The following is a 14,752-nucleotide window of genomic DNA, read 5'->3' as shown; positions in this document are numbered from 1 at the left end:
TGCGTCCCCGTCAACTTAGTAGGCCCACGAGTCAGCCTCCCACCAAGGTGGTTCCCAACCAGCAGGGGGAGTATTCATTTTTTTGTGCGTAATAAGGAGGCACTTCTGGTGGGTCCGAGCTGACAACGGGGGAAACATTTTTTTCACGCAATACGGTGGCCCGTCTGATGGGTCCCAGCAGTCAGGGGCGAAACATTTTTTTTCGTGAAATACGGTGGTAGTCCGGTGGGTCCCTACTGTCAGGTGGAGGAATCATTATTTTCCGCGTAATAAGGAGGCACTTCCTTGCTGCCGTTGTGGACCCAGCTGTCGGCCTCTCCAGGTACAGTCCACGTCCGACGGAAGCCGTTCCTTGACCACGCCGCGCCGAGAGCACCAGGTTGGTGGACGACGGCGAGGCCTAGGAAGGGGACGACGCGGAGCCGAGGAAGACGCGTCAGTGGAAGCCTGTGCAATGAGGAGTATGAGGGTTCACTGGTTCGGCTGCGCTGTGAGGCTGCCGTCGCTACAGAATAACAGGGGGTGTGGGTGAGTAGAGGGATGGCCTGGCCAGCGGTGGGAGTAGTATGGGGCGGTGAGGCCTCCGTGGCATCACAGCCGGCCACGGGAGGCAGGAGCACGCGACACGACCGACACTGCTTTGGGTGGCTGGAGCAAGAAGACCCGAGGTTGAAGAAGCACTATGGCCGTTGGATGGACCTTGTACGGTCACTGCAGCTAGAATCGTTTATATTGGCTAAGTTGACAAAGCCCTTGGTACGCGTCAACTTAGTAGGCCCACAGGTCAGCCTCCGAAACGGTGCGCCAAGATGTCATGGGGAGGAATCATTTTTTTGGGCGGGTGAAGCAAGAATATCCAAGATTGAAGAAGAAGCACGACATCCGTTGGATGGACATCCAACGGCCACAGCTGCCAAAACCGTGTGTTGTTGACAAAGCCTTGTATACGCGTCAACTTAGTTTTTTTAGGGACGCGTCAACTTAGAAGGCCCACAAGTGTGTGGCAGAGAACATATAGCCCATTTGCGATTTGTAAGAATGTACAACCCATTTTTTAATTCTAATGGAATTTATTATAGCGCATTTACAGTTTGTTAAAATTACAACCCATTTTCTAGCTAGGACAACGATTAATAATTTCAACCAACCACTCAAAATAGAATTCAAAAAAAATTCTCAAATTTTTATGGGATCTGGAATATTTTTATCCGAAATTTCTAGTCAGATTAAATATAATTTCAAAATAAAGTTGTATCATGTTAAAATTCAACGAAATATTGCGCGTGCAACAAGTAATGAAATTAAAATTTTCAAATTCCAAAAATAATATATTTTTAAACTAATTACGCGTTTGGTGCATTTTTTATAGTTACTGCCTAGTTATTATAATTACATCCCATTTATTATTTCTTAAAGTCCATTTTCTTGTTAAGCCTAATGCATACCTCCTAGGAAAGTTTGCAGCCCAGCGGGGCGGAGAATAACGAGTTGACCCGGATATTGTGTACAACTGTCGGCCCAGTTGCATTGCTGATGTTGAAAAAAGGCTTGGTAGTACAGTACAACCTAACATGGCTACTAAGCCCACATTCAGCGATGTCGGAAAGGCCCAAACAAGACTTCTGTACAACTTTTTGAAGTCACCGAGCTCAATTAATAACTTAAAAAAGTTAGATTACAGTGGAACCTAATTAAAAGCAATCACGAGCAAAAAAAATAATTCAACGGGTCCCACTTGTGCGTGTGTGTGTGTGTGTGTGAGAGAGAGAGAGACCCATCGGTCGATGCTAGTAAATACATCTTTCAGCCATATGCATTGCTGATGCTCAGTAAAAACTTATATAGTTGACACAATCATATAGAACATCATAGCACACTGAACTTGCATACAAAAATTTCACGCAGGCGGCACAATCAGGATGGAAGCAGTGGATCGCTACGGGTAGGGCTATGTTGAAACCAACGAACTCGTACATAACGGTTCATCCCTTGAATGATGTGCAAAGAAAACAGATAGACAACACAATAAGTTCTGCTAGCACATTAAGTTAACGTACAACCCTTTCTAAAAAAGTTCAGGTACAAAATTAGAACATGTCACAATCAAATGTACTGGCACATCAGTGCTTCACACCCATAGCTCGGATTTAACTAGTATCTGACAAGATTCAGTTGTTACCTCAAATTAGAGCACATCCAGGCAGCCAGCCCTGCCTCTTCTCCCAAAGAAGCAGTGGCCTCCGCCGCACGATGGAGTGGGCCCTGTGCCATCCATCGTTCCGAGCAACACGGGGAAAGTCTGACGTTGACTCCTGTAATGGACGTTGTCGACGGACCCTGGCACCAGCGGCGGCGGCAGGACTTCGATTGATGGATTGACCACTTCTTCGACATGCACGAACACTCATACAGGTACATCCCTAACGTGGTACGCGGCGGCCTTGGTGGCGACGAATAGTACAACCCCGGTTCCTGCACCGGTATCTCAACACCAATCACCTTCGGTATGGTGGACGGCTTCTTCATCCATGCCATAACCGTCAGAGCCCAGCTGTCTGGAGGAACAAACATACTTACGAGCTCACCTCCAAGGTCGTTGATAAGCTCATTCATGGACTCGCTGTTCCAAGCACGTCGAGGCATGCCGTGGAAGGTAAGCTTTGTTAAAACTCAAGCTCAGAGGGCACCGAGCCCCATCCTGGGTGCCACCGATCAAAGCTCACCAGCGCGCCATCGCAGAACAAACGTCGGGAAGATTCGAACACACGACTGCAGTCGAAAGTTGTCCGGAACCTGACGAAGAAATCAGCCGGTGGCGGACAGACTTCGACGAGCAAGTCACTTATTTGGATGCCGTGCGCAATGCCAAGAGCTTTGACAAGGTCGTCCGCGAGACGGGAGGCCGGTCGCCGTTGATGGTTACCATCAGCACTTTGCCAGCAAACTGGTCGTCAAGCGCCGCCATGCCACTGTTGAGCGACAGCATGCAGCGACCAAAGGCAGGACGGACCTCAGGATCTCCAGCTCGGAGATCCGCGTTGACCGGCGACATGATAGTGAGCTTGAGTACAGGGAGTACAGGAGGGGGATTTGGGGGAACTGGAGTAGGAATCGAGATTCCAGAGGTGGGGGAGGGGCGGGAGATTGGGGATGAAAAGGTAGCTTGAATTTCGAACACGCGCCAATATGCTCTCGGCGCGCAAGCGCACGAAAACACCGGTAGCGCCCACATGTCGGCCTAAGAGTCCTTATTCTTTCTTTTTTGGAGAGCCCGACCTTTTTTGAGGATCTTTTGAGAGCCCGGCCTGAGAGTCATAATTGACATGTTTGGCATTGCGTTACTACTCGGCCCATATTCAACGACACCTCACTGGCCCAAACAAGTGTACATCATCGAAAAGACACTGAGCTCAAATTATATAACTTGAAAAAAGGAGATACACTCTGAACACTGGAGAGTGGTGATGCCCTCATTTAGCCCACCAGTAGTTCGAGACAATAAACAGTTCTAAACAACGATATACACAACATTCAAACACTGACTAGTGACTACAACTGACATAAACAACAAAACATGATAGTTCATAAGAAGTCTTGCTACACCACCAAAACGCACCCATCTGCAGCGCTCAGACTCTCGTGATCCAGACGAGAATGACATTCTAAACAGAGGCAACTATTACATAGTAAGAGTGACATAGACGAGGATGACCAAATGACAAGGAATATGCATAACAAAAGAAAGAACTACCCATCCAGAACAAGCAGCAAAGACAACAAAGTCATTCGAAGAGATGATCCAACACCATCATAATTTGCAGCCCCGCTTCAGCGACCAATGATCCGGAGACACCAGTACTCCACCCTTTCGACGCAACAGCCCAATTACCTATCAACCTGAAGGCTTGAACCACATCACTGCCTGTCGTAATTGAGACATCCAAGGATCAAAGTTAATCCGGATGCCTTTGTCATTCTCACCTTCTTTTGGCTGCAGGCTGTATCGTTGACAATCAGGGGAGTTTGCTCCCGAACTCCTAGGGCTCGCCGTGTAGACACAGTTTTCCATAGCAAACAGAGCCTCTCTGCCATCAAGGTCCTTGCCAACGGTGATCTCCTGGTTAATCGGATAATTGAGTCCGAGAAACAGAGAGTGTGAACCAAGGCTGTTTACCCGCCTCCAACTAAAAAATCCTGAAGGCCCCAACAAGCTGGTATCCTGCTCATAGACGTAACAGCCACTGTCCGGATACTCACGTATTTCACGGTGCTTGTATACAGTGGGGTTTTTGCAATATAACTTTTCCGGCTCATGTGTCCGAATGATCATCAGTCTTTTGCCGTCGTCTGATCGAGCGAGGAACCAGTTGTGCTTCCCTGTTTTTGGCAAAGGTGGTGTGATTACAAAGGGCAGTAACTGTAGGGACACTGCATCATATCAAAAAGGACAGGCATTGTTAATGTAAGATCAGCATTGTTCAGAGTATGAGTAGGATAATGCAAGAAACAACATTGATATGTCCCTGTTGGAACTGGGAGGAAAATACAGGGAAATGTATACTGGGTTCGAAAATATAGAAGTGCCATGCATGGTTATACTCATGTTATCTCGCAATCGATTCTTCACAGGAAACTACCATGTCATGCATGTTATGGAATCATGTTCTGTCCTCACAAACAAATTCTTCAAGGTAACTAACAGACCATGCATTGTTATATACTCGTGTTCTGTGGGCAAAATTTTTGTGAGGATATTATTCTAGCCATTGATTGCTAAAGGGCGAATATAGGTATGTACATATGGTAAGCATTACAGGATTTCATTACTTCCAAATATAGAGTTCTCCATATGCACATTTACTTCCCTAATGTATGGTTAGATGAAACCAACAGTGTGGTGCATGTTTCTACATCATGAAAATGAGGAAACCAACATGGTCATTGATACACACACATATTTAGTAGTACTATATAGATTACTATAAAATAAGGGGAATATCCATATATTCCTAACTGTTTGATTATTCAGGGGTACAAATTGGCTGTAATGACATGATCACAATCACATGAATTAACTCATTCCAAATATAGATGATTTCCGGCGTCTCTAATACATTGCCATAGTTCTACTCAAATTATGGTCAAACAGGGATGTGCCAATCATCACAAAAAGTTCAAACAGTGTCATGGCATCATCATTAACATGAGACAGAAACAACTTACACGCGCCGTCCCAGCAATACGTGGTGCCATCTACTTTGTCAATCACGTAGATGATGCCATTGTGTTCAATAGCATCACAGAAGTGTGTATCAGCTTTGATGATGATCCACTGCGAGCTAAGTTGTCTCCAGCTAAAGAAGGCACCGGCGTAAAGATAGGCGAGTCCGCAGTCGAACAAGGCAATTAGCTTGAAGTCTGCGTAATTCGCATGTCGTGTGGGCACTTGGCAGATTACGATCTTCTGCAAAACAAGGTCCGTCCAACTGACGTGGTAATCTAGATGACTAGGACCGCGATGGTAAAACTCTATATAATCCAACGGAGGAAGGATAAACTCATGGGAGGTTTGGAAGTTCACGAGCACCAACTTTTTACCGTCTTCTCTGAAGGCAGCCATCTAGTGGGAGTTCATGCCGACCCAGTACATACCTACCAAGAAGTTTCGGGGGATGGTGATCGGATCGAAGTCGAGGGAAATGATGTACGGTGACCCACTACATACCTGCAAAGAAGTATCGGCTAATGGAGATTGGATTGAAGTCGAGGGGCATCATGTATGCCCCCGTATCATGGTGAGCCAATATCACAAGACCAGATAGCAGCAAGCAGGGTGTCTTGAAAAGCTTTGGCCTCGCTTCGATGATGGCCGTGTGCATGCCCCTCGAGCATGCAGCCAGCCGCAGGCGCTTAACATATCCATACACGAACAAGAGAGGTTGAGCATGTCATTGGGGAGATTGCTCCAATCGCGACTCATATGGATCCTACGCGGTTCGCGTTCATCCATGGTGGAGTTTGGAAGGTGGGGTTTTGGGGGCTTGGTTTACGGGGGAGAAGGCTGTCGGTGCTAGAGCGCCTAGCGAGGGAATAGTGGTACTGGAGGAGGCGAGCGAGGCGATGGTATGCGAGGGCACAGTGATATAATGAAGAGTGACCTCATGATCTCCAGCGAGACGGAGATGGAGATGGAGTGGTGCTAGGAGAGAGGGAGACGAGGCAAGGCATGCTATACAGCCACGGTGACAGTGACTGCATAGTGCACAAGGTGAGGCTGACTTTGGTAACCCGGACACGCCGCCTGGACTGGTGTCACCTCGGGCGCAGGGTCTTGTCACTTCACTGTGAGGACCGGATGAATAATAGTATTTTGACCATCAAGTGTACCACAGTTGTACTACTATTACTAGTAGGAGTAGTAGGAACATGAGTACACTCCCGTGCTAGCATGCCTCTGGGTTCACTTCATCCTCCAGCTATCATCCATATTGCGAGCAAAGCCAAATTCTTGTGCATGCGGAAGCGCGAAGGACTTTTCTTTTTTGAGGATAACCGCATATTCCTTAACCGTAGTAGGAACATGAGTAGTACTCCCTCCGGTCCTCTTTTGTCTGCGCATAACTTTTTTCAGTATTTCTCTAATTAGTCTGCGTATATACCCTTTTGCATGCGCCCATTTCCCTCCATGCCCCGCATTCACAGCATTAATTAGCGTACGCATGAGCAGCTGCAGCCAGACTCCAGCCAATAAACTACAGCATACGAGTTGGCCATTCTGTGCGTGTGGGAGAGAGAAAAGGCAACCGAAGAGCCCGTCCAATCCATTGCATGCAGCAGTCAAACCACCGCAGCTCTCCTCATGCATGCACATAACTTCTCCCATTTACTTCTCCATCGGGAACCGATTTTCCTCGGCTTTTTCACTACTCCTTGATCTTCATTTGCATCCAAACCACACTGCATTCACATTGTTTTAACCTCTTCACATCCTCCTGGAGTAATTCCGAAGCCCCTATAAATAATCATCTTCTTCAGTTAGACTAGCCATCTAATCCTAATTCTCCAAACCATAGCCCTCCGGTCCAGCGGTTCCAAATGGCGAAAGAGATCGAGATGCAGGTTTTTAGCGTCCAACATGTCCTCGTCGAAGGCTCGTTGAGCATAGTTGCCACAGTCACCGACCACCCAAGGGTTGTTCGGAAGTGGATCAACAATGTATCCAACTCCCTCCAAAAGGTGGAGATGAATGTCATCGGTCTCGACGCAGAGTACACGGAGCATGCCACTGGGAAGATCCAACGCGTCGCTGCCCTTGAGCTGTGCCTCGAAGATGATGTTTTGGTGTACCACATCATACACACGCCCTCCATACCAGGTGAGATTCATGATTTCTTGTCTCGGGAGGACATATACTTCTGTGGGGCAGCCATCGCAGGGGACAAACAGAAGTTGGAGCCGTACAACCTTGATTTGAAAAGCATCGCTGACCTACAAACCAGAATAAAAATTCCTGTAGAAGATTGTGATAAACCAACACCATCCCTATTCGACGTAGCAAATTTTGTGCTCGGAACAAATCTTCTAAAGGGTGACGAGACACTGGCATTAAGGTTGTCTGGATGGGAGAATTATCCCTTGACATACGAGCGGATAAAATATGCTGCCCTCGATGCCCGTGTGAGTTTCGAGATAGCTGCAAGGTCCAAAGAGCTTGTTGCGAAGCCGTCTCCCACAGAAAATGAGAACAACAACAAGAATAAGATGCTGCACCAGCAGCAGGGCATTATGGATGGATGAACTATTTCCTCTCTTGTAAAAAAAGTATTCCCTCTCTATGTATATTGATATAGATGGACTATTTTGATGGCGTGCATGTCTTTGGAACAAGTAGTAGCGTGGGTCCGCTTGACTATAAGGAACTATTTATCTGCCTAGCTTTCTCTACTACTCCTTCCAGTGATCGGTATGCAATGCATGTGTCCGTAGACATGACAGCTTGTCCATGGAAGTTCAACTACGGCAACCATCACATTTCATCCACTGCCACCCGCGATTGCCACGACACCGCTCCAACCCACGGCACCACGTCCCCCGACGTGCGCCTCACCGCTCTCGGCCGCACCGCCCCTCTGCCTTTGTGTGCATGACATGTGGGCCACCTTAAATGCGGCAAGCATCAAGTTTCTACCACAGCCACACGTGATTCCCACAACACCGCACGAACCCATGACACCGCACGAACCCATGACACCACACGTCCCCCGACCTGCGACTCACCCCTCTCGGCCCCACTGCCCCTCTAAATTTGAATTTGAAACTTATAAAACCAAAAGATTCAAAACAAATAAACTGGGAGAGAGGGAGTATATCATAGGATGTGTCCCATACGAAACAAGTCCCCTGGTTTGTCACCACGGAACATCAAGATGCATGTGCATGAGTAGTTTATCTTGTGAGAGAAAAGGATGAACGAGGGAAGGCCTCTAGAGATAGAGATAGACACTACTACTGCCAATGTGCTGGCCCGTGCGTTGCAATGGATCCAAAGTAGTAGAATAATACTTGTTCACGTGCTTGAAATATAAACACTCTAGTTTTGATATACATGTGTCAGCAGACATGACAGCTTGTCCATGGAAGTTGAACCACGGCGACCATCACGTTTCTTGTTTCTACCACTGCCACACCCACACGCGAATCCCACGACACCGCTCCAACCCTACCTGTAAGCACGACGTCCCCCAATGTGGACATGGATCCTCTGATGTGGCTATCACTGCCTTACCCTGCCTTTCCTTCGCTGACTGGTGGGACCCACACTTGCGGGTCCCACATGTCAGTGATAGAATGGTAGGATTGTTCACGTCAGGGGATCCTCATCCCCCCGACGTGCGCCTCATCCCTCTCGGCCCCACCGATCTCTGCCTTGTGTGCATGACATGTGGGCCGGCTGAACTGCGGCGACTATCAACTTTCTACCACAGCCACACCTGATTGGACGCGGTTTTCCTGCTCCGCTGCTGTGCTCCGATCCGTACTCCTGCACCATCGAATTTTCATCCAGCGACTGTGACACATTTCGTCCCGGCCATCAATCCTCAGCTGGAGTACTTCTATACTACATGTAGTACCCGCCGGTGTGGCCATCTACGCCTCGTAACGCCCCGATGCCCAGCTGTGGCACCCTCGCCACGGCAACACCACCACCAGTCGGTTCATCTCAAATGAGTGAGTCGCGAACCACACCACCACCATGAGAATGACATGTGGGCTAGCTGCATTTAAGGTCTGCATGTCATTGACTCATAGGCCGGGCACTAAGCCACTAAAGTTCGGTCCCGTGGGCCCCGAGAGGGAAATGTAACTCCTGCGGCAGGCCTTGTGGTGCTCCTGCAGTACGAGCTCATGCCAAACCCGGAATTTGTTTCTTACTACTAGCAACTACTAGTAAGGTACACTTGCATTGCACGCATGAGATTCTGGTGGTTTGTGCATTATGCTTCTACATGTGGCAAAATCTGGTGGAATGTAGATGATATCCAACGGCCAGTAGTGCTCGGATTTGCCATCTTTGTACCATCGGATTGGCTTCATCCAATGACCAACTTTCAAAGTTATGGTTTTATTTGCAGCCTAAGGTTGCCACGCCTAAGCTTAGGCGTGCCATAAGTGTATTTGGTTGCGTTCTCGTCTCAGCATAGTTGTTCCCTCTTCATGCAAGCTCAACTCAACACCCCTCTTCATGTATGCTCTCTTCATGCATGCTTCTAGTGTATTTGTGCTAATCTAGTGTGGACTCATGCACCCTCCATACACTCTACCAAACACCCAAAAGTGGGTCAAGAAGGGAACTCTTGGGATCATGCACCCTTCATACACCCTACCAAACACACCAGACATGTGTTTGGTTCATTGCTACAGTTGTGGCTTGCCACACTTTTCTAGCTACATGGTCCACATGTCATAGACTCAACTTCTTGCCAAATCTTGCCACACTTGTGGTGGCCATTTTGTTAGCCACATTTTTTGTGGCAGACACACTTTGCCTAAGCTTAGTTGTGGCAAAGTTAGTCATGAATGAAGTTCAACCCTGGAGTCTTCTAGATTCTACATGTGGCAGAATCTGGTGGAATGTAGATGATATCCAACGGCCAATAGTGCTCAGATTTGCCATCTTTGTACCGTCGGATTGGCTTCTGTTGGGGAACGTAGTAATTTCAAAAATTTCCTACGCACACGCAAGATCATGGTGATGCATAGCAACGAGAGGGGAGAGTGTTGTCTACGTACCCTCGTAGACCGAAAGCGAAAGCGTTAGCACAAGGCGGTTGATGTAGTCGTACGTCTTCACGATCCGACCGATCAAGTACCGAACGCACGGCACCTCCGAGTTCTGCACACGTTCAACTCGATGACGTCCCTCGAACTCCGATCCAGCCGAGCTTTGAGGGAGAGTTCTGTCAGCACGACGGCATGGTGATAATGATGATGTTCTACCGACGCAGGGCTTCGCCTAAGCACCGCTACGATATGACCGAGGTGGATTATGGTGGAGAGAGGCACCGCACACGGCTAAGAGATCATGAGATCAATTGTTGTGTCTATGGGGTGCCCCCTGGCCATGTATATAAAGGGGTGGAGGAGGGGAGGGGCCGGCCCTCTCTATGGCGCGCCCTAGGGGAGTCCTACTCCCACCGGGAGTAGGATTCCCCCTTTCCTAGTAGAACTAGGATCCCTTCCAAGTAGTAGGAGTGGGAGAGAAGGAAAGGGAAGGGAAAAGGAGAAGGAAGGAAGGGGGCGCCCCTCTCCCTAGTCCAATTCAGACCAGCCCATGGGGAGGGGTGCGGCCACCCTTTGAGGCCTTTCTCTCCTTTCCCGTATGGCCCATTAAGGCCCAATACGAATTCCCGTAACTCCCCGGTACTCCCAAAAATACCCGAATCACTCGGAACCTTTCCGATGTCCGAATATAGTCGTCCAATATATCGATCTTTACGTCTCGACCATTTCGAGACTCCTCGTCATGTCCCCGATCTGATCCGGTAGTCCGAACTCCTTCGGTACATCAAAACACATAAACTCATAATATAACCGTCATCGAACTTTACGCGTGCGGACCCTACGGGTTCGAGAACTATGTAGACATGACCGAGACACGTCTCCGGTCAATAACTAATAGCGGAACCTAGATGCTCATATTGGCTCCCACATATTCTACGAAGATCTTTATCGGTCAGAACGCATAACAACATACGTTGTTCCCTTTGTCATCGGTATGTTACTTGCCCGAGATTCGATCGTTGGTATCTCAATACCTAGTTCAATCTCGTTACTGGCAAGTCTCTTTACTCGTTCTGTAATACATCATCCCGCAACTAACTCATTAGTTGCAATGCTTGCAAGGCTTAAGTGATGTGCATTACCGAGAGGGCCCAGAGATACCTCTCCGACAATCGGAGTGACAAATCCTAATCTCGAAATACGCCAACCCAACAAGTACCTTTGGAGACACCTGTAGAGCACCTTTATAATCACCCAGTTACGTTGTGACGTTTGGTAGCACACAAAGTGTTCCTCCGGTAAACGGAAGTTGCATAATCTCATAGTCATAGGAACATGTATAAGTCATGAAGAAAGCAATAGCAACAAACTAAACGATCAAGTGCTAAGCTAACGGAATGGGTCAAGTCAATCACATCATTCTCCTAATGATGTGATCCCGTTAATCAAATGACAACTCTTTGTCTATGGCTAGGAAACATAACCATCTTTAATCAACGAGCTAGTCAAGTAGAGGCATACTAGTGACACTCTGTTTGTCTATGTATTCACACATGTATCATGTTTCCGGTTAATACAATTCTAGCATGAATAATACACATTTATCATGATATAAGGAAATAAATAATAACTTTATTATTGCATCTAGGGCATATTTCCTTCAGTCTCCCACTTGCACTAGAGTCAATAATCTAGATCACATCTCCATGTGATTTAACATCAATAGTTCACATCTTTATGTGGTTAACACCCATAGTTCACATCGACATGTGACCAAAACCCAAAGGGTTTACTAGAGTCATTAATCTAGTTCACATCGCTATGTGATTAACACCCAAAGAGTACTAAGGTGTGATCATGTTTTGCTTGTGAGATAATTTTAGTCAACGGGTCTGTCACATTCAGATCCGTAAGTATTTTGCAAAGTTCTATGTCTACAAAGATCTGCACGGAGCTACTCTAGCTAATAGCTCCCACTTTCAATATGTATCTAGATCGAGACTTAGAGTCATCCAGATCGGTGTCAAAGCTTGCATCGACGTAACTCTTTATGATGAACTCTTTTATCACCTCCATAATTGAGAAATATTTCCTTAGTCCTCTAAGGATAATTTTGACCGCTGTCCAGTGATCTACTCCTAGATCACTATTGTACTCCCTTGCCAAAAAAAACAGTGTAGGGTATACAATAGATCTGGTACACAACATGGCACACTTTATAGAACCTATGACTGAGGCATATGGAATGACTTTCATTCTCTTTCTATCTTCTGCCGTGGTCGGGCTTTGAGTCTTACTCAACTTCACACCTTGTAACACAGGCGAGAACTTCTTTGACTGTTCCATTTTGAACTACTTCAAAATCTTGTCAAGGTATGTACTCATTGAAAAACTTATCAAGTGTCTTGATCTATCTCTATAGATCTTGATGCTCAATATGTAAGCAGCTTCACCGAGGTCTTTCTTTGAAAAACTGCTTTCAAACATTCCTTTATGCTTTGCAGAATAATTCTACATTATCTCCGATCAACAATATGTCATTCACATATACTTATAAGAAATGATGTAGTGCTCTCACTCACTTTCTTGTAAATACAGGCTTCACTGCAAGTCTGTATAAAACTATATGCTTTGATCAACTTATCAAAGCGTATATTCCAACTCCGAGATGCTTGCACTAGTCCATAGATGGATCGCTGGAGCTTGCATATTTTGTTAGTATCTTTAGGATTGACAAAACCTTCTGGTTGCATCATATACAACTCTTCTTTAATAAATCCATTAAGGAATGCAGTTTTGTTTATCCATTTGCCAGATTTCATAAAATGCGGCAATTGCTAACATGATTCGGACAGACTTAAGCATAGATACGAGTGAGAAACTCTCATCGTAGTCAACACCTTGAACTTGTCGAAAACCTTTTTGCGACAATTCTAGCTTTGTAGATAGTAACACTACTATCAGCGTCCGTCTTCCTCTTGAAGATCCATTTAATCTTAATGGATCGCCGATCAATGGGCAAGTCAATCAAAGTCCATACTTTGTTCTCATACATGGATCTCATCTCAGATTTCATGGCCTCAAGCCATTTCGCGGTATCTGGGCTCACCATCGCTTCCTGATAGTTCGTAGGCTCGTCATGGTCAAGTAACATGACCTCCAGAACAGGATCACCGTACCACTCTGGTGCGGATCTCACTCTGGTTTACCTACGAGGTTCGGTAGTAACTTGATCTGAAGTTACATGATCATCATCATTAGCTTCCTCACTAATTGGTGTAGTAGTCACATGAACATATTTCTGTGATGAACTACTTTCCAATAAGGGAGCAGGTACAGTTACCTCATCAAGTTCTACTTTCCTCCCACTCACTTCTTTCGAGAGAAACTCCTTCTCTAGAAAGGATCCATTCTCAGCAATGAATACCTTGCCTTCGGGTCTGTGATAGAAGGTGTACCCAACATTTTCTTTTGGGTATCCTATGAAGATGCACTTCTCCGATTTTGGGTTTGAGCTTATCAGGTTGAAACTTTTTCACATAAGCATTGCAACCTCAAACTTTAAGAAACGACAGCTTAGGTTTCTTGCCAAACCATAGTTCATACGGTGTCGTCTCAACGGATTTAGATGGTTCCCTATTTAATGTGAATGTAGCTGTCTCTAATGCATAACCCCAAAACGATAGTGGTAAATCAGTAAGAGACATCATAAATTGCACCATATCTAATAAAGTACGGTTATGACGTTCGGACACACCATTACACTGTGGTGTTCCAGGTGTCCTGAGTAGTGAAACTATTTCACATTGTTTTAACTGAAGCACAAACTCGTAACTCAAATATTTACTTCTGCGATCATATCGTAGAAACTTTTATTTTTGTTATGATGATTCTCCACTTCACTCTGAAATTCTTTGAACTTTTCAAATGTTTCAGACTTGTGTTTCATCAAGTAGATATACTCATATCTACTCAAATCATCTGTGAAGATCAGAAAATAATGATACCTGCCGCGAGCCTCAATATTCATCGGACCACATACATCAGTATGTATGATTTCCAACAAATCGGTTGCTCGCTCCATTGTTCCGGAGAACGGAGTCTTAGTCATCTTGCCCATGAGGCATGGTTCTCAAGCATCAACTGATTCATAATCAAGTGATTCCAAAAGCCCGTCAGCATGGATTTTCTTCATGTGCTTTACACCAATATGACCTAAACGACAGTGCCACAAATAAGTTGCACTATCATTATTAACTTTGCATCTTTTGGCTTCAATATTATAAAAATGTGTATCACCACGATCGAGATCCAACAAACCATTTTCATTGGGTGTATGACCATAGAAGGTTTTATTCATATAAATAGAACAACAATTATTCTCTAACTTACATGAATAACCGTATTGCAATAAACATGATCCAATCATATTCATGCTCAACACAAACACTAAATAACATTTATTTTAGGT

This window comes from Triticum aestivum, chromosome 6A (assembly GCF_018294505.1).
Source record: "Triticum aestivum cultivar Chinese Spring chromosome 6A, IWGSC CS RefSeq v2.1, whole genome shotgun sequence".
NCBI classification, from domain to species: domain Eukaryota; kingdom Viridiplantae; phylum Streptophyta; class Magnoliopsida; order Poales; family Poaceae; genus Triticum; species Triticum aestivum.
This window is presented reverse-complemented; position numbering follows the sequence as displayed.